Raw genomic sequence first — 21,997 nt, 5'->3', positions numbered from 1 at the left:
TGTTAAAACAAATACATGTAACACTTTGGCAAGGAGAGATTTGAAAGTGAATTGAGTCGTAATTGAATCCTAGACCTTCCGCATACATGTTAGACATTTTAACAGCATGGAGTGTAGATTACCTTATTATATTCACTGAAGACAGTTAATACATTCTAATACATCTAATGTCATTCAACTTATTGTGTTTACCATATGCAGTTTTAATATACCGGTAAATGTTTTCCCCCTAGAAATGTAAGATAAGTGTCTGAGAAGAATAATTTCTAACAATCAAGATTCTTAGTCCCTTTTGTTTTAAAAAATTCACAATAATATAATCACATTCAGGAGATTTCCAAAAACGAGTGCATTAAATTTTTTTTTATATACCGGTAATATGCAGCCAGACACTATCAAAAGCAGAAACACTAAGGTTTTCCTAAATAACAAATTACACTGAATGTAAACACATCAATTATTCATCGATTTTTAATTTTATTATTTTTGCCGATAAGTGAAATCTGTGCGAACATGAAAAATAACAATATAACTCCTAGTCTCCTTGCCAAGTTTTTGAACTTAAGGTAGAAACCTACCCAAGATTTCAAATACCCAGAACTTGTACCTTTTTTAATAAATTGTACTTTCGAGCAATATAAGAATATTTACTTTAAAAAAGAATTATATACATGTATTGTAAATGATGGGGTACTTTGTTTTTTTCATTTACTTAAAAAGTAACAAAAAATGAAACCATGTAATGCCGCGATAGGATGTTTAAAAGCGTTAACCGTCCTCAGCCTTCGCTGAAATGCCTGTGGCATTTCTTGCAAACGACGAAACGCCTTCAACGTTTGCTGGTTTAGTATACTACAAATTAGGCCTGAGGACTGTCGAAAGTCTATGCTTTATTATGGAGTTCTAAAAAAAGCGATTTTTGAAAAATATTAAGACAAGTTTCTCAAAATACACAACTGCAACAAAAAAAGGATGCTATTTCATAGTGACATGAGACAATAGCTTCACAATTAAACACAAATACCAATGATCATTATCATGCAATTTATGAAGTAGAATTAAATGCCAGTAAAAATAAAATGTTTTACTGTATATAAATATAATCTGACTTCATTAATCTCCATGCTTTACTCATACATGACATTAGACACTTATTGATTGAAAAAATAACGCAGTAAAACAGTTGGCAGCCATATAAAATCACAACAGTATTTATTGCACTGCATTTTTCAAAGGACACATACATGTAGAAGCAGAATCTGTTGGTACAATTTTAATCCATGTAAGACAAAATGAATATTGATGTACCAACTGTCACATAATACAGTCTAGTTCAGTCACCTATACTGAATAATAATAATATTCAGACAGCTAGAAATAAAATATCTAGGTTTTTCTCATATCCTGTGTATACTCATTTAGTACAACAATTTTGGTTCAGTACAATTAAATTAAAGTATATGAACAAATTTGAAGAAAAACAAAAAACAATCATTCATGGCACTTCAATAGTTTTAAATACTTCTCTTCATTTCTTCAGCACATGTTGAAAGCTGGATCAGTATTGCCCAAAGAGTCAGTACATTATTTCCACTTTAATAGCTGAACTAATTTCAACACTAAAAAAGGTTCAAGGGTCTCACACCACATTTGCTCCATGTGTGTGGGTGGGGGGAGAGAAGGTAAAATAACTTAACAAGCAGCCTCTCTTCTGAGATAGCTCCGCTGTTAGCAATGCACATTTCAATTAAAGAACAGAAGATATCATTATAAAATGAACAATATGTATAGTATCAAAGCAATCGGACTTACAGTTTTTAACAAGAAGTCAAAAATATCACTTTCTACCAAAAATGACAAAAATATTCACCAAAATTAGAGAATTGAAGATATCATCACGAAATGAACAAATCTGAAAGAGGTCCACATGTAGTACCTATATATGTACATTTGTAATATCAAAGCAATTGGACTTGAGGTTTTTAACAAGAAGTCAAAATATCACTTTTTACCAAAAATGACAAAAATATTCACCAAAATTAGAAAATTAAAGATATCATTACAAAATGAACAAATCTGAGAGAGGTCTACATGTAGTACCTATATATGTAATATCAAAGCAATTGGACTTGCGGTTTTTAACAAGAAGTCAAAAATATCACTTTTTACCCAAAATGACAAAAATATTCACCAAAATTAGAGAATTAAAGATTTCATTACAAAATGAACAAATCTGAGAGAGGTCCACATGTAGTACCTATATATGTAATATCATAGCAATTGGACTTGCGGTTTTTAACAAAAAGTTGAAAATATCACTTTTTACCAAAAATGACAAAAATATTCACCAAAATTAGAGAATTGAAGATATCATCATGAAATGAACAAATCTAAGAGAGGTTTACCCAAAGTACATATACACCAAGTATCAAAGCATTCAGACTTGTAGTTTTCAAGAAGAAGTTGAAAAAGTAAAACATTGACACGGACGACGCTGGACGCCGGACAATCACTCATAAGATAAGCTCCGCTCGACAAAGTCGACAGCGGAGCTAAAAATAAAACTAAATTATCATAATAATTGCCACAATAAAGATAATTAACATGTTTATTTGTTATGCAAATTAACCAAGCTCTGAGAAATTTTCCTATACATAGAGTTTTAAGAAACAATTGAGGTTACTAAACACGGCTACAAATTATATATTATTATTATGCAAATTAGCTGCCATTCATTTAATCTGAGGAGAATGTACCTTTGCATGGGCTACGTGTTTTCTTCATTACAAGCACAGCTCTTAATAGAGGGCCAATGTATACCGTAGCTAGAAGAACATTTATTATTATTAGACTTTATAGAGGGCCCTGTTTGGGGATAAGTTATCCAGCAATAATTCACAACTAGTTATGACAAGGATACTATGATTTATTATCTACACTGCCTGATTTCCTTGGACTGGAGGTCAATTGTCAACACTGAATGCTGCAAGCTTGTAAGTTAGTACTATTTCATACACTATATCAAACCTGGTAGATCTAGATTCCTGCAGCCCTGTTCATCTATGCCCCAAAGTTAAAGAATTTTAGCATGGATGAATTCTCAATATTGTTTCAAGCAATGATTCTTTCATTCTTAGCATTTTTATTTTTAGCAAATTTATATTTTATGTTCTTGATATGTTTTAGTTCTATAAGTTCTGTTTGTCATGAGTGTTTTTGTTTTTGTTGTTTTGACATTACTGAGGGTTTCTTTGGTATGTTCCAACCAAAGTCACAAACACAATCACCTTGATACTAAGCAAACATGCCAGTTATTATGTCACACCATGGAACTATAAACCCCAGGAAGAACAACCACTTCGTTTCCTTTGAACTATGATAGTTGCCGCGATGTCGAAAGTTTATTTTGACTGTTTATTTTGTCGCATTAAAAAATAAGCCGATTTACGCAAATGAACGTTTATCTCCGACTATCGGTCATTTTCGGAGTCAATCGGACGACTCCGGGAGATCACGTGACCGAGTTGTTCCGGTTATAGCATAAAAAAACAATGGCGCCAAGATAAAAACACTGATAAATGATCGACATTCAACGGGAAAAAAAAAACACATTGCCACTTCTGGCGATCGAAGGGAAACACGGAATTAGTCGGGATATCTCAACAACAAACAGCTCACCAAACCCCATGTTTCGCAAACTTTCGCAACCTTATTTTTTCGAGGGTTGAAAAAAACAAGAAGTAATCTAAAAACGACATTAAAAATTATGAAAACTCGCTAAAACTCCGACCCGTTGCATGATTTCCGGTACACTGAAGGTCACCCTGCAGACCGACTTGTTTGCGCATGCGTAGTGAATGAAATATTTTACTGCGCAGATATGAAATTTTTTTTTCAAGTTTTCCGTTTCCAGCAAAGCGGTTGAAACGGGCGTATCGGCGGCAACTAACATGGAGTATGACTAATGTCGTGGAAACAAAAGCGAAAGCACTGTAAGATAAACTAAGACAAAGGTTTTTTTAATCCTCTTAGTTTCGTTGTTCTTCCTGGGGTTTATAGTTCCATGGTCACACATTATCATTACTGACTACAACTCCAGCAACCCAGACTTTTCATTGATGCAAATGACAATTTTGCTAAAACATGCTACCACATAATACATATCAGTGTTTTACAGTAAATTGTAGATTCAAGCATTGATATAAAATATGGGCTGACCTGTAGTACATGTACGATATGATGCAAGGGTATCTTAGCATTTATCTAGCTTTTAGCTGGCTTAACGTTAGTTTAGCCTGCTTTTAAAACTACCAATTATCTAAATTGTGCAGAGTACTGTAAATTATGTTGTTTTAACTAACATGTTATTTTAGCTAATTTAGCTAATCTGTAATTTGGCTAATTTAAAATGTCACTAATTTGAAGTATATTCTCACAATGAGATTGTTGGCATATTGTTTAGCTAAATTAAGTTTCTGTTAATTCATGTATCAAGTCAAATTCGCTAAAATGAGATGAAGCTATTTCAACTTGTTTTACAATAATCTGCCTGAATATATTTCATATTTGTAACATAAATTTTCTGTTAAGTTAAAATTGTTGATGACAATGACATTGGCTTCAAATCTAATTTTTAATGTATAGGCAAAAGCAACTGATACGAAGGTAGGGAGTTAAGTTATGCTTGGACTGTACTGTAGGAAATTAACTGATTCATCTTAAATTAAGTTTCTATCTGATTCAAAATAACTGCCCGTGTAATTTAGCTAGGTCAGTCATAGAATGAATTCCTCAGAACCCAGATTGACTAGCAGAAACTCAGACATATGTAGTGTGTGAGAAAAGGAGGTAATCTGTTATACTCTGTCAGTTTGTATCAAATAAACACACCATGACACTGTGGGTATGTTATTGTTGAACATAAAAGCCTGGTCATTATAGTTCAGTGACATATACAATGTACATGGATAGGTGTAGTTACTGTTTGGTCTCAGAATAAAGAAGGTTGAGAACCGATAGGTATACATTGGTATGCTACATAGCTTACATTTCATGGGAAACAACAGCTTGTACTGTATGCCTCTGCATACCTATCATTCTGAGGTGCTTTTGTAAAACCAATCCACACCTAAAATGTGTATACACTATTATTACATGTAGCTGATTAAAGTGGGTACATGTCCCCACATTGTACCAGAATAATTATGTATTGTATTATCAGTTACTTCCAGCGGCAGGAGTCAGGGGCACATCTTTGTCTACAGACTTAATGACAGTTAGGCTACCTGCCTTGGGATTTCCAGTCTCACTTATATGTACATCTTTTCTCAAGTTAGCATGATATTATTGTACGACCACAAAACAACATATACAATAAGAGATCAGATGATATTACAATAATAACTAAAGAAAGAATAGTTTGTTCATGCCACCAGGATACCGGAGATGAAATCAGACAATTTTTTGAGATACAGGAAATGTCATGGAAACTGGTCATAAGTGACATTTTTTTATGCTGGTTTCTATGGTGGGATTATTACTTCATTTTTCAAAATTTCGAAAAAGTTGTATATTATTTATTAATGAACATTTTCAAAAAATGTATGTCAGTTTACAATATAATAGTTTTCCATTATATACCATTGGAGGTTGTCTCCCATAATGCATTGCATTTAGTGCAGTAACATGCTCAGTACAGGTAATACAAAATATGCATTTAGCTCCAACTGCCTTAATGTTAGTCACATTTTAATTACCTTGTACATTGTATACAATAAAAGGCAATTTTGAGTTTACATGTGCTCCTTCCAGAGTAATAGAGCAAACATGATAATTTGAGCAGAACAGGATATTTTTTAATTCAATTATTTGTTGTGTTTTTGGTTGACAGTTTGTGATTTCAAATAAATGAATCACAAGTTTATTTTTAGTCCTTGAAAAAATATTTCTGATATTAGATTAAGACTAGTCAGTTTACAGTGCAGGTTCATTTTTTTGTTTGCTCCAATTAAAACATAGTCATGAATACTTAACATGACAAACTGCATGATATAAATAATAATGATTTTTATTACACCAAACAAAAATACTTCAAACAAAAATAAGAACAAAACCTAATAAAAAGTTAAAAATAAAATAAGCTGCTGCATTTGGTGAGAGTTAGAAAATGTTTTTGTACTATCAGTAAAAAATCAGGAAGTTGATACATGCAAACATGAGTGTTTCTTTTACCAAGAGTACAGTAGTCACTACACTAAGGTTACAAAAGAATTTCAACACTTATGAAAATGAAAGCAAGGTATTGTAATTGCTCATCACAATTTATCAATCAAAGATTGATTATACATCAGTAATCTGGAGGTATATGATATCATTACCTGATGATTTAATTATTCCGCATGGTTTCAATATACAGTGCAGTGTGCAGAAAAGCAAGCCAGGAGATGGAAGGGCTGATTACATTGCAATGTGCAGAAAAGCAGGCCAGGATGGAAAGGCTTATTACATTGCAGTGTGCAGAAAAGCAGGCATATTCAGTTACTCATTTATTTACATGTACAAATGTATTTCAAATCATCCTCTAGCTGTTTTTTTCAAAGTACACAAGTATTTGCTGACTGATGAACATGATTATTTTATTGACTGTATACATTCAAAACTCTGTCACAAATAGGATTTTGCTCTTGCAGTGCCATTTGTTCAAAATTTGTAGCAGTGAGAATTGTAAAGTATGACAGTCACTATGTCTAATATGGGTCCCATGTGACATATAAAACACTTGTATAATAAACTGTCTGACCCAAAATATGATATAAACAGTTGCTACACGATGACTGGGCCATTTTATTTCATTGCGATTAATAAATAACATCGGATACATTTGCATAAAGCGAAATTGGAAGCCCAGCACTCTACATACATGAATTGACATTTACAAGCACATGGATATATAACCATGTCCTTGCCATAAGATGAAATAGGGTTTACAGCGACTGGCCTTGCATTAGGAGCCTTAGGTGCATGTACATTTAATCTAACCATGGGACCATTACAGGTCACGTGACATCCATGGATGCAGACAATGTTTAAGCAGACTACTATGAATATTACATTTGAACTCTACATGACCATGGATAAACGCACATGCATGTAGTGTGGAAACACTCGCAGCAAATACAGCATGTACATTAGAATTGTGACATACCTGCTTGTTAATAACTCTCTGGCATCAGCAGCAGACCATGACAGTCATTTACATGTTTTGCACAGTACATCAGCCAATCTGTTTGCATAGCAACACAATATAAGCATGTCCCTGGTACCAGTACAATATTATGACCATGGATTTCACAGTGGGATACAGACCTTGGTCTATTCTCTGTGGCAAGGCTATATCCTTATTTACAAATATATATACTCTTTAGAATTGTACCAGGTGTGCCTGGGTTTCACTCCAAGTATTTTTTTTGCTCAATTACATGCGGATGGTCATTAGAGGTCCTTGCTTTCTATATCATAGTATATGTACTGTATACCAGTAATCAACAGTAAATAGCAGCAGTAATCGATCACAGCAATTAACTGAAACTATCTGGATTATCATATTTTACAGATTGTGATTAATAATATTTGAGTTTGAGATTATCTCAGAAAAAATTGATGGTTTGATGGAAGGAACACTCTGATTTATACAATAGTCATACTTATGCCAGTCCATCTGTACAATAATGTGCTCCTTTGATGTCAACTATCCTTGGCATAGTTTAGTTGAAGTGCATGTATACAGGTTGCAGTGAAAAGCTATAAACATTTGAAATGCCATCAGATAATTTAACAGTACAGTATTTGCTCTATTAGTAACATAAGTGCAAATTATGTAGAATGTTTCTATGGTCAAAATAGGTAATATTTTGATGATTCTATTGGAGATGTGCTTATAATAGAACAAATACGGCACACATTTGTTGAACAAAAGACACTTTATTATGATATATGTACATGTAGCAGATGCATCTTTTGCTGAACACTAACATATTTTTCTAAAACAAACGAGTAAATATTTTAATAGTGTTCATCTTAAAACTTTATATACAACATTAGTGAGGAGTATCTTTGATCAATGTTCTCTCCCTCACAAACATTTCTTGTTAATAAAATTGAACGAGTTTGAAAGAAATGTTTCAAATTTATTATATTCTTCAAATAATTATATATCACTTTGCAACCATTTGGGAAAATAAGTCGACAAATTCCCAATTTGTTTACATAAATCCCTTCATTCATATTACAATTGCTCCTAAATGTTGTTTTATTTGTGAAATATTCGAATGTGCAAGTCTATAATTAGGTTTTTTGTCTGTTGGCAGTAGTTTAATTAATAACAATTTAAAAAAAAAATACAATACCGGTATAGTAAAGGGCATTCATGAACAATTTTCCCAGCTGGCTGATTGACCAATGGGCTTTTAACTGTTAATTACAATTTTTAATAATTCTGTGAACAATATCCCTTGCAGTTGCTTCATCTATACAACAAACCATCGAGGTGCTTACTGCAGTATAGCAGGATTTGCAATTTTATTCAAACTTTAATTTGATTTATTGTTAAGGACACTCATGGCTTGCTCTATGATTTGTTAGGGAGACTGTGTTTGAGGTTTTATAACTTTAGGCTTAAAATATCAGAATAAACCATTTTTTATTACCATAGTAAGGGGAATTCAATGATGCAATTCTGATCAGTTGTGCAGAAAATATTAAGCACTGAAAGAAGGATTCTCTGATAATGAGAATATGCATGACATGAATAAAACAATTCAAGTCGGGATTGAATACCCTCAAATTCTGTTTTCAGAACATCTAATTTGTTGGGCATGCACATTTTATAACAATAAGTAGTTTCATTGTAATACACATTTATTTTCTCATGAAATAAGAACTAATTAACAATTTTAACTATACATGTATTTTCTCTATTAGTATCGCATACACTTACTTAATGGCTGAGACGTGTCTATCATCATATTTTTCCAATCCAGCACACAATAAATGGAATTTATGTTGTATGTGTGCTTCTACTGATGATGTAGTTCAGTTTTTCCCCAAAGTAAATTTGGTACTGAGAAATGGTGTGATTTCATCTCAACACCACCTTCACTTTAAATACAAAATTCATAAAATAGAAAGAAATGTTTCCCAGATTCACAGAGTAACATTCACAAAAAATAACACAAAATACAACACTGATGTGCTTTTTATACAATAGAAAATACAGTAGTCAGTTTTATTTCTCTGGGCAATGGCTCAGAAGGTCTGGTTCCCATAATTCAAACTGACTATATTGCAAGGATGGGAACAGGGGACATAACAATCTACAATATCTCTCATGGGATACATTTATCAGGACAAGGTACAGTAATCATTTGGGACCATTACACTGTGCTATAGCTCCATCCATTACTGTCCTTTTCATACAGGTGTGATCCTACTCACAATAGAAGGGTCAACAATGTGTGTTTACACAGATAATTAGAGAATAAATAGTACTATTGAAGGTCCTACCTTCTTCAAACTATGTGTGTACATGTTCAAGTGGACAGCCCACAAGGATATCCTATTTACAGACATGTCAAGTGTTTGCAACCAAAACATCAACTCCCACATACATTATTCAAAGCAGTTTGAAAACTCCTTCAGCACCAAATGAATTTTTTATCTAGGCAAGTAAAATCAAGAATTGTTTCACTCCATAATAGTGATATTTAAGAAATATGAATTACAAATTAATTTCGGAAAAGAAACTTAATCACTGTGGGTGTCATCTGCAATGGTCGTCGGCACATAAAGGACCTTCTGAAGTAAGCCAAATAGCTTTTACAGGGTAACCTCTAAAAATGTTCAATTGGAGTGTGTTCAGTAGGTGCATGCTAAATTAGAAGCCTGGTGCCTTTTAAAGAAAACCCTAAACACAACATGTGTACATGAAAACAGAATAATGGAAGACACGTTTATTCATGCACAATTAAAAGAAAATGGATCAAAATGGAGAGAGAGGAATCATAAATATTGAACATCGTTATTCACATTGAGAAAGTTTTATACTTTTACCAAATCTGCATAATATTTATAGCGAGAATTTCATTTCTATATTACATTTGTTTTGCCCAAATAGAAATGTGTTTTCTATACAGCTGTAATAAAGCTTACCTTATCTTACAGATGACATTGTTACTTTCTATGACTATTGTATAAACATTTTTTGTTTACATAATAATTTCATTCAAAGAACTAATTGCATGTAAATTATACTTCTAAAGGTGAATGTACATGTGACTTGGACTCCTTTGGTGTATTTGTAAAACCACTTATTTTCACTGGCATTTAAGTTCACTATTTTGATGTTTGAGCCTTTTTACTAGGTTTCAAGTTTAGTTCACAAATTTAGAATAAGAAACAATTGTCCACTACCTTATTATATTTCCATATACGTTTTTAGATACCAGAAGCAAAACAAGGTTAATTTGACTATGCAAATTGCACCACCTTACTTGCATTTCAATTTATGCATAATACTAATTAGGCATACAACATGCAGTTTTGATTACTTAGCTTGGAATATCATATCATGAATTCAAAGATTATTTATTTTTTTACAAATACATCAAATTTGATTTATAAGTATCCACACTGTATGAGTGGCTTCATCTGCCATGATGTTCAACACAATGAAGGTCAGGGTTTAACAATTTAAAGCATTTTTTATGTTTGTTTATTTTAGTATTTTAATTTCTATGATGACACCATCAACAATACAACAATTATTAGACACTAATTAACCAATTACAGTGGACACTACTACAGTGCAGCTACCAGAAAATTTGTTCCAAAAGAAACAGATATGATGATACATATGGTATACACATTTTAAATTGAATGCTGATGTAGTAGACCTCATAAAATCCATTACAGCTGACAGTAAAACTGTATTGTTAGATGGAATTTAATTATTCAATGAATAGACAGGTTTCTTATAGAATCATTGTCAGCATGTTTGATACATGCAGTCCAGATTCTAGATTACTAATTCAAAATGTTTACAATTACTGTAAACCACTTTATTTACAAGGGATAACAAACATACTGTTATCAGAATTGGAAAATATTTATATGAAGGTCAACAAGGTGAACTATTTCTCCTTCAATACATTTGAATTTAGATCCTTGAATTTATTTTTCCGATAATTTTAGATAAAATCGTTTTCCCTTCACTGCTTTGCTGGTTTTTTAGATAAAGTCCACTGCTACAAATTTGTTTTTCTCTCTCATTGGCATTTAGGCCGATGCAAATTCAAAAAATAATTCATGCTTACCCAATTTGCTGTTTTCAGTGAAATTAAATTGCAGCTAAAATGTTGGGTATTATTTCAGATTTAGAGGACATTTTTAGCAAAAAGCACAGCGAGAAAATAACCCAAGCAAAACAGACGTCAGTTTGTGATTTTTTTAAGCCAATGAGAGTACATGTACAACCCGTAACGTACAATAACATGATTTGTTATAATGAATTATACATTACAAAAATGTTAATACAATGTAGTATGACAACTGAGTTTTGTAAAACACTGTACATATTTATTTATTCATACTAATAAACAGTTCAACATATATATGGTGTGTTCATTTACATTTTATATGCCATGCCCCAATCCTACCTATTCATTCCCTAATAGCTTTTCTCAAATGCCACGCCCACTGATTCAGGTTAAGACACGCCCCACCCTTTACAGAAAGGCCACCTCTCTATAGTGGTCACTTTGGCTTGGTCCACTGGGTGACCATTATAGACAGGATGGACTGTATTGGTAATTCACAATATTGCAATTTGAAATTGGATGAAATCAGTGCTGGGATAACTTGGTAATACTGTACCAGTAGAAATAAAAAAACATTATTTTATATAGCCTCATCACCGTATGGTGTATTTGTAAATACAAGATATATTGCCTAGCATCTCAATAGGGAAACTAGGGACATCCAATCTAGGGATATGTACAGAAACATTTTTATTTTCATGCTTGCATTGATCAGTGTATCCCTTGTGCAAATGTTGAACCGTATTTACTTTATCATGTATGAGAAATGTGTTTCTAAAAAGCACATCTAGGTCAATAATTGCATTTATTATAAACCGGTACTGGATCATTAAAATATGTGATACATGTACATCTATGTACATGTAAGTGCAAGCAAAATATTAATAGAACAAGTATGGATAGTGCTAATTTGGACCTACTGGTAATATCAAATAATAATTGAAAGTAAACAAATTTTGCTTACGATGTGCCTCTATTGGAGAGGCATTTCAAATACAGCAAAAATGGTATATACATAATATATCTTTAATTTGACTTTATGATAGACGCATGTATACAACGCTATTGTGACACACATCACGTCATCTCCACAAAGATCTAAATGTGGAATGACAGCTCACTGACCTACAGTGGATATGCTACAATACATGTACATACAGTCAATTTTAATGACAGTAAAATATCTGGAAGATATCAAATACAAACTATATCATATCTTATAATCCCTAGAATAATTTGAAAGTATTATATATTATCAGGCTCAGAATACCAATAAAATAAATATTTTTGCCACATCATTAAGTGATTCTCACTGTGAAATGTACTTCTCGCAAAATACAATTTACAATGAGCATTTTAATGATTTGCTCTATTAGTAGTACCGGTACATACACTTTCATAAATTACAGAGGTGTGTCTATAAATGCCTATACCACATACATGACTTTTTAGTTTATATGAGCTTCTATTGGATTAGCGCTTCTAATCAAGCAAATACAGTATTTCAATCGGTGGGTAATACAGCAATTCATTTTGTCTTCAGTGATGCTTCATGTATAGTGCTTCTACGCTCAAAGTGAACAAAACAAGCAGCCTATCGGCTGAGATAGCTCCGCTGTTAGCAATGCACATTTCAATTAAAGAACTGAAGACATCATTAGAAAATGAACAATATGAATAGTATCAAAGCAATCGGACTTACAGTTTTTAACAAGAAGTCGAAAATATCACCTTTTACCAAAAATGACAAAAATATTTACCAAAATTAGAGAACTGAATATATCATCACAAAATGAACAAATCTGAGAAAGGTCTACATGTAGTATCTATATATGTAATATCAAAGCAATTGAACTATTGGTTTTTAACAAGTCGAAAATATCACTTTTTACCAAAAATTACAAAAATATTCACCAAAATTAGAGAATTGAAGATATCATCACGAAATGAACAAATCTGAGAGAGGTCCACATGTAGTACCTATATATGTAATATCAAAGCAATCAGACTTGCGGTTTTTAACAAGAAGTCGAAAATATCACTTTTTATCAAAAATGACAAAAATATTCACCAAAAATAGAAAATTGAAGATATCATCACGAAATGAACAAATCTGAGAGAGGTCCACATGTAGTACCTATATATGTAGTATCAAAGCAATTGGACTTGCGGTTTTTAACAAGAAGTCGAAAATATCACTTTTTACCAAAAATTCCAAAAATATTCACCAAAATTAGAGAATTGAAGATATCATCACGAAATGAACAAATCTGAGAGAGGTCCACATGTAGTACCTATATATGTAGTATCAAAGCAATTGGACTTGCGGTTTTTAACAAGAAGTCAAAAATATCACTTTTTACCAAAAATTCCAAAAATATTCACCAAAATTAGAGAATTGAAGATATCATCACGAAATGAACAAATCTGAGAGAGGTCCACATGTAGTACCTATATATGTAATATCAAAGCAATCGGACTTGCGGTTTTTAACAAGAAGTCGAAAATATCACTTTTTACCAAAAATGACAAAAATATTCACCAAAAATAGGAAATTGAAGATATCATCACGAAATGAACAAATCTGAGAGAGGTCCACATGTAGTACCTATATATGTAGTATCAAAGCAATTGGACTTGCGGTTTTTAACAAGAAGTCGAAAATATCACTTTTGACCAAAAATGACAAAAATATTCACCAAAATTAGAGAATTGAAGATATCATTACAAAATGAACAAATCTGAGAGAGGTCCACATGTCATACCTATATATGTAATATCAAAGCATTTGCACTTGCGGTTTTTAACAAGAAGTCGAAAATATCACTTTTTACCAAAAATGACAAAAATATTCACCAAAATTAGAGAATTGAAGATATCAACATGAAATGAACAAACCTAAGAGAGGTCTACCCAAGGTACATATACACCAAGTATCAAAGCATTCAGGCTTGTAGTTTTCAAGAAGAAGTCGAAAAAGTAAAACATTGACACGGACGACGGACAATCACTCATATGATAAGCTCCGCTCGACAAAGTCGACAGCGGAGCTAAAAAGGGCGAGATAAATGTGATGCACATTTTTCAAAACATGAAGACATTCAAACACATCCATAACACTTAAGGTAATATCTAATATTTTTTCCTACTTTTATGGATCACCTGAAACAAATATTCTTCATATCTTTTTTGTTCACAACAGGAAACTGTGTACATAAGATAACTATGGGACTATCAACAACCATGTAGAGTAGGGCTTCAGTGACTAATGAAGTATTAATTTGAGATCTGAATATCATTTTTCACATTCTCCTTTGAAATATTTTCAAAGTGTGATAACACACAAACTAAAACTATTGGCTGGTTGACTTCCCCTAATAATAAGATTAATCAAGAATACATGACCATGTACATTATAGTAATTATCTCATGAAGTTCCACTCTGAGATCATTCTACTTCAAGATCATTCTTGGAACTTATGTGAAATATTTAATTGTGTCCACACTAATTGTATGGAATATTTGATGAGTCAACAGATTCCAAATTACTGTGGGTCGCAGGTTTTGCTATTGAACAGTTCCCAAAAATTCAAACCATGACTATCCATAGGAATGGTACCAGAGTACAACTTCAACATGAACTTTACTAGTCAAGGACCTTTCTAATAATTTATATGACGTCAATTCTATACACCAAGACTTTCTCATATTTTTTTTTCAGATAAACAGGAAGAGTCACAAGAACCAATTTGGTTTAGAATAAAAAAAGATAATTTATGAACATGGTGTCCTTCTGTTTTGTAAGATTGGCTGTGATTTATTTAGTATGCATTGTTACCGTGCATTTATGTAGACTTCCACTGCGTGCAGGAACGTCACAAAGTTCATGACCTGATTAATTGCCCGACTTCCTATTTCAGGAAACTGAAATGCGTGTGTCATCAGGTATACCTAATTGTGTTTTGACTGTCACACCTAGTACTAGAATAACTCACCAAATCTATAGCAAATCAAGAAAGATAAACATTTCACCAACAATACCGAGCATTATGTGTGTTTGTGTTGTGGTTACTATGATTTTTGGGAATACAGGTAGTGGTAGTGGTAGGTATGTCTCTATCTGAAACTGTTGAACACCCGAAAGGGGTCGACCCAAAGGTGAGTGTGCAAGAGATTTCATTTAGAGGCAACTCTGACTGTAGCGAAACAGATTTTAATAGTCCAAAACATGCAATATAGTGACTAGATTTTGAGGCAAAATTCACTGCAGTAACGTTTTTGTTTTACAACAATAAAGTTTAGCTATTAGTGTATTATATTACCTTTTTTATGCAGTTTATGTAATTGGTCTTAGAAGTTATATTTCATTTTGCATTAAATAAAATACTATACATTCTATAATTTGCTCTATTGGAAGCACATCTTCAATAGAGGCACATGTAAACAAAAAAAAATCACATTTACTTATTTTGACCATAGAAACACCATTATAATTTACATAAGTGCCTGCACTACTAATAGAGCAAATACGCTAATATGTAAAGAACAATCAACACTTTTACGGTAATTTGTGCAAGAAGTCAAAAAAGTCAACAACAACATATAATTTCGGAAACTGATGCTTTGCCTGGCACAAAAATATCTGTACTAGAATAACTAGCATGGCCAGCATATGTCTTTTTAGAAACTGGCCACTAAAAATATTGTAATTACTTCTAATTTGATATAATATTACTGGTAAGTAAATGAATTATTAACATGTGCTTGTACATGGTAGTGAGTGATTCAATACTTTGGTGATGTTGTACCAGTATTATTTTTTGACCATTGTAAAAATAATTTGAGATTCATGAATGCATATTTTGATAACAGAGGCCCTTGAGGAAATCAGATTTTGCCAAAGCTATCCTGTTTTGATAATTACATTTTACTTGCAAACAGAGTTTCCTGGTTTTCAATACATTTATTATCTTGAACTCTTCCTGGTCTCACAGCCATTAAATTTTCATTATCAGAAATGACTGTAAAGTCACTACAATTTCTGGCCCCTAAAAAATTTTCACTGCTAGAAATTTCATTATTTTGAATCATGAATCTTGTTTCACACAAAATAATAGGACAACAATTCCAGTACATGTATTTCCTAGTATGTAGATTACTGATAGTATTTCCTTTAAGTCTTATTTTCACAAAATTTCTCTGTCAGGTACAAAGGTTTTTCAAATAAATTGGGCAATCTGAAAAACATTCTTTTTAATTTTATGAATTCAAATACACCTGATACAAAATAATAATGAATTTTCCTCATAACTAAATCTATAACATATAAATGAGAATAATTAATAGCAGATCTGATTACCTATCAGCACTGCAGACATATAGTGTTTGCATCGATTATATTACCCCTATCTGGTCAAGTCACTGTAAAAGTATGGTACACAGTGCTGGCAGGAAAGGGGTTAAAAAAAACTGAAATCTGACTTCTCCTATTTCCTATGAGTTTTTCATCTCATCAGTGATGAGGTAAAAACAACAATGGTTTTAACGGTACTTCCTTATCAAGACTTGCACAAAAATGTAAATGCAGTAATTACATAATAAAGAACATGTTGCATATATATTTCCTATAGTCTGTTAAGACAAGTGAGTTAGGGCAAGTGTCCTGGGCTATAGAACTACCTTTAGTGTCACGCCTTGAATTACTGTATTACCCATCTTTATTTCAACAACACGTGCATTAGTGCTTTATTGAACGGGCCAAAATAAAGTTACTTGTCAATGAAGGCTTTCTCTGCAATGCAACAGAATTTCCATATCACATCATGAACATGTAGTCATTAAAAATGTAAAGAATGAGTCATACTAAGTTTACTGAAGATACTTGACAGTGTTCTTCCTGAACTAGGTAACAGGAACACCCCCCCCCCCCCAAGGCTTTTAGCCAGCTACCTGTCAACCTGACATTTTAGACAGATACAAATATCCATTTGGCAGGCAAAATTACTACAAACCTGTCCAATTTTAAGAAATTGAAAAACCCTAGCAATAAACCATTTTCCATACACTGAGAGAATCACGCGTTATGCGTGAAATCGAACGTAAAAACAGGACAAACAAAGGTCATAGCGTCGTAGTTGCGTCAAACATCGCGTGGGATTCGACAAACGCGAAAGTATTTTGGGGACATTTCCATGCTTAATTATGTGCTGTCCACATTTGATGATAGGCAATTTCGATTAAGTAAGGGTATTCGGAAGCAATATTCCTCTGTCGAAGATCGGCCGGTCGGTGTGAGCTACGAAATAAGGAAATTCGAGTTCAAAATCAAATCGTTCGATTTTTGCGGCAGACGTTCGACGCGCGTTTTTCATGCATCTCGCGAGATCTCGCAATTGTACGGAAAATCACCTATTTGTGTGCCTTGTGGTAACAAATAATTTTTAAACCAATGTATCGTCATTCTTGTTTTCCAAATACAACTTGGTAGAAAAAATAGAGTGGAATTTCTAATGAAAGTCTGTAACGGCTTAGAATTCTATGCATAAGTTCCAAAAGTATTCATGTTCATATTACTCAGTTGTTAACAAAATCCTAGGAGAACACAGTGCTTAAAGGTACACACTATCTTCAACTTCCATCTTGTCTTTTTTCAGTGTAATTGATATACATATATACATAATACTAGACATGGAATTATGAAATATTAATTGTTATTTAGGAACAATAAAACTTTTGGTATGTAATTTCAGTTTATTTTCAAAAACATGTAGGTGAACATTCCATCATACATTTATATAAATTGACCAGGTTTGTCAGTTTGAGAGGATCATAATCTCCTATATACTGTACTTCTGAGATAAATTATTAGCCTGTCACTACCTTCAATTGAATCACTTCAAATAGGGATTATATAGAGACTAATTTCAGAATGATTGATGATTACAGACACCATGTCTCAATCTACTCACTTGCACATATGGACTGAAATATATAAACAGAGCCAACCACTAGTTTGGTAATATTATTTATGCTAGATGTTATAAATAGAGAATAAAGTCCATATATACACTAATATTGGTTACTGAATTAAAACATCCTGCTCTCTGGAGTTTGCAAACATCTCACATTTTCTCCCTTTGGTAAATGAGAGCAAAATAAAACAGAGATTTTCACAACTTTTGTTGCATGCCGGATATGGTAAACACTGCACCAAGGAGTGCCATGACCTCTATGACTTTGAATATAGTTAGTCAGTAATATTAGACAGTAACACACAAAACTGACTGAACTATAGACAACAACTGTAAAAGCCTTTATTATTCACTTGTTTTTAATTTTGCTTTGATTTTTCGCTGATAAGTAAAACTTGCTAAATTAAATCTACATGAACATGTAGAATAACAATAGAGCTCATTGTCTCCATCCAAGTTTAATTTATTTCTTAAAACCTAATGAAATTTTTCAAAAATTGAAATAATAAAATGCCAGTGAAAATAAATGGTTTTAGTACTGCGTTTTTTATTCATTATTGTTTATAAGTAATATCAGCTAAATTACACTAAATCAGTGATTACATAAACTTTCAAACAGTAAAAATCATTGTTTTACTGTGAATTTAAACCAAGTGAAAATTTTGTTCTAAATAAAGAACTACATGTACTTAAATTATTTCTATAATACCAATCTTAAAATTTAAATATTATGTAATGCATGTACTATATTTGCTTTAATTAGAATCACATCTTTAAAAGAATACTGTAATTTATTGTGAGCCAAACTATTAGAATATGACTTTGATTATAGACACCTCTCTATCATTTATATTTTGTATGTAAGTCACTATTTGCACTATAAATAGAGCAATGTACATTTCTTTTCTCAGTGATACATTTTGACCCCCATAATTTCAAATAATAGTTTTATGCAATTTATATCAATTTAATACGAGTTTTAAATACCTCAAACAGAAGTAGCTGTAATAAGTGACTTATTTATCTCTGACATGTTCGATGCAAACTTGTTCCTTATGATCAGAAACAAAATACATTGTAAAACTAAAGTTCCTAGCAACACAATGATATTACTAATTGTTTATAAACACTGTAGGTATTGGGTGGTCTCTAAGGAAAAATAAACATACTTCAAAAATTCAAACAGTATTATGAATGGTGCGCATTAATGACTATGTAAGCTTTTCAAATTCAAAAGCCACAGCAAAGATAACTCATTATTAAATAAATTCAAATGTCTTTAGGAATTATTCTGGCAATTTAATGTAGGGATCAATCAATAAGACAAAAAGTGTGATAAGATATAATTTTTATAATTATACTGTAATAAAATTAATTCATATCATTTTCATTATTGCAGTTGTTGTTATGTCATTTCATATTCAATACAAATCCCATGCAATTCAGATGTATATAACATGAAGACCATTGGCCTTTAAATGAAAAGTTGTGTTGAGGATATCAGCAAACCGAAGGAACTACCAAAGCAATATTACATATTATGAATATGTTGTTCACAATCTAAATCATGTACTGCCTTTATATCACACATTTTATGGTGTTCTTATAACACATTTTTAGGATATTTCAGGACATTTCAAAATGAAATTACTAACACATTTTAACCTAGTCTATAAAACACTACTTGCAGCAGTAATATTGGAACGGCATGTACACACATTTTATGAGTTTCTCAGCGGCATGAAACAGCAGTCATTATATGAACATGTGACATGTAATTTGTAGTTTTACATCAATTTTATGGTTTTGCATCACACTACAATCTACTCTTGTTAAAATAAAGATAAATGTTTATATACATGACATATCATCAAGTTGTGAAATGTAAATCTGCATACACCATATTTGCCTTCACTAAACCACTGAAATAGATATTTAAACAGTACATACATTTAGTACCAAATTTAAGTCTTTCATGTTCAAAAAATGTTTCTAGCCTATTTCAACTAGTTTTTTTTAAAATCGCTTTATTATCATTTAAATCATAATTGATTAATTTCATTGACTGGTGTGATGCTAGAATGTGGTAAGCATTTCAGTGTGAAATGTACCACACTTGTACCACACTATGGGGAAACTTGAGCTGATATAGAGACCATGCATAATTTGATAAAATGCAAATTTGTTAACACATTCTGGTGTAATAAAACATTGAACTTTGTCATGTATGAATCAATGAACACATTCCATTACCAATGTGATATTATTACTATTATTAAATATACTATTGTACTACAAAAACACTCATTTCTAATTTGAATGACCTTGCCTCAATGTTGTCAGAGTCTGTGGGCATTTAATGGGGTCAAGAAATATTTGTGTACAGTTTAGACACTGATTAAATAAAATTGTCAACAAAGAAGTTCAATAACCACCTCCCTTGAAGCTGGGTGTGAAAATCTAAAAACCACAACAGTGACTCATTCAATGATTGGCCATTAGACGATAGACAGATTTCCCTGAGCTTGAAGAAGAGCATGAAGACAAATATAAGACAATTGCACTTCATCACATAGAACATGCGATAAACACGAACTAAACATTAGCATTCCCAAAATTATTATTATAAAACTTTATAAATTTATAATTATAAAAAAAACAAAAAAAAACAACGCCTAAATTTGGAACTGTTGAAATCAGGAGTAATTATTTTCAACAACAAATAATACATGAACTAGTAAAACAGACAATAGAGTCCGGAATATGCAGTAAAATAATCTTTTCATGAAAGTGACAGTCACACACAGTATGGAGAAGTATGGAAGACTAGTCCGTCTGTTACCATTTTTGGATTAACATCATCATCTCCACTTCCGCTATGTTTTCAAGTGAGTGGGAAGCGTGAAGCGAGATATTTTCTTTGTCAAAGTTGGCGCTTATGATTTCAGTCTTTGCAACGACGCACTTCCGCATGTGCACCGATATTCAACAAAACATACAACTAATTTGCAGGTAACCAGAACAAACGGTAAACACGATACCAAATAATACGGTTTTTTGTTCTCCTTCAGACTTCAGTGAAACCGTAACCAGACTGAGTCAGCTACAGCTCGCGTCACTTTCAATTTCCTGTGTCTTCCGCAGTCGTTCGTCTGCGAGGCGATCGGCAAAATTTATCCAACAGAAACATAAAACAATTGAAAATACAGATAGAGAACTTACCTATTTATGAAGGCAAAATATAAATAATCTAGCACATCAAGGAAAACGTGAAAAACACCAAGAATAAAGTACGTAGACGGATGGAATGATGCTAACGAACTAAGAACATGTAATCCAAGTCGCCATTTTGAATGTCATTGTTTTTCCCAGACACGTCACGTGACACTATGCCTAAATGCGTATGAGAGACAATTTCTGATTGGCCATACGCGTAAACATCCTTGAAAACGTGTTGTGATTCACACTAAAGTTAGTACATATCCAAAATGACGACATTACTCACTTTCTGCCCACGCAATGAAATCCTGTTGATGAAAGAGTAACCAATGACCTGTTGGGAAAGACAATTCACTAAACAAATTCATACAGTTCCAGGTACTGAATTCTTTATAGTTGCGGTCATGTCATGATTCAAACAAAAGTGTTTATAAA

General features: G+C 32.4%; 1 protein-coding gene across 1 annotated transcript in view; it reads right to left on the bottom strand.

Annotated features, from left to right (window-relative positions):
* The window catches only part of LOC102803321 (uncharacterized), an 87,918-nt gene extending 66,227 nt beyond the window's left edge, over positions 1–21,691 (bottom strand). The window contains exon 1 of the mRNA XM_085499444.1: positions 21,566–21,691. The gene's annotated coding sequence lies outside the window, so the exon portion shown is untranslated. The remainder of the gene's footprint in view (positions 1–21,565) is intronic.
* Positions 21,692–21,997: the final 306 nt, after the last annotated feature.

The sequence above is a fragment of the Saccoglossus kowalevskii genome, chromosome 5, assembly GCF_978046115.1.
Source record: "Saccoglossus kowalevskii chromosome 5, keSacKowa6.1, whole genome shotgun sequence".
Taxonomy (NCBI): Eukaryota; Metazoa; Hemichordata; class Enteropneusta; family Harrimaniidae; genus Saccoglossus; species Saccoglossus kowalevskii.
This window is presented reverse-complemented; position numbering and strand designations above follow the sequence as displayed.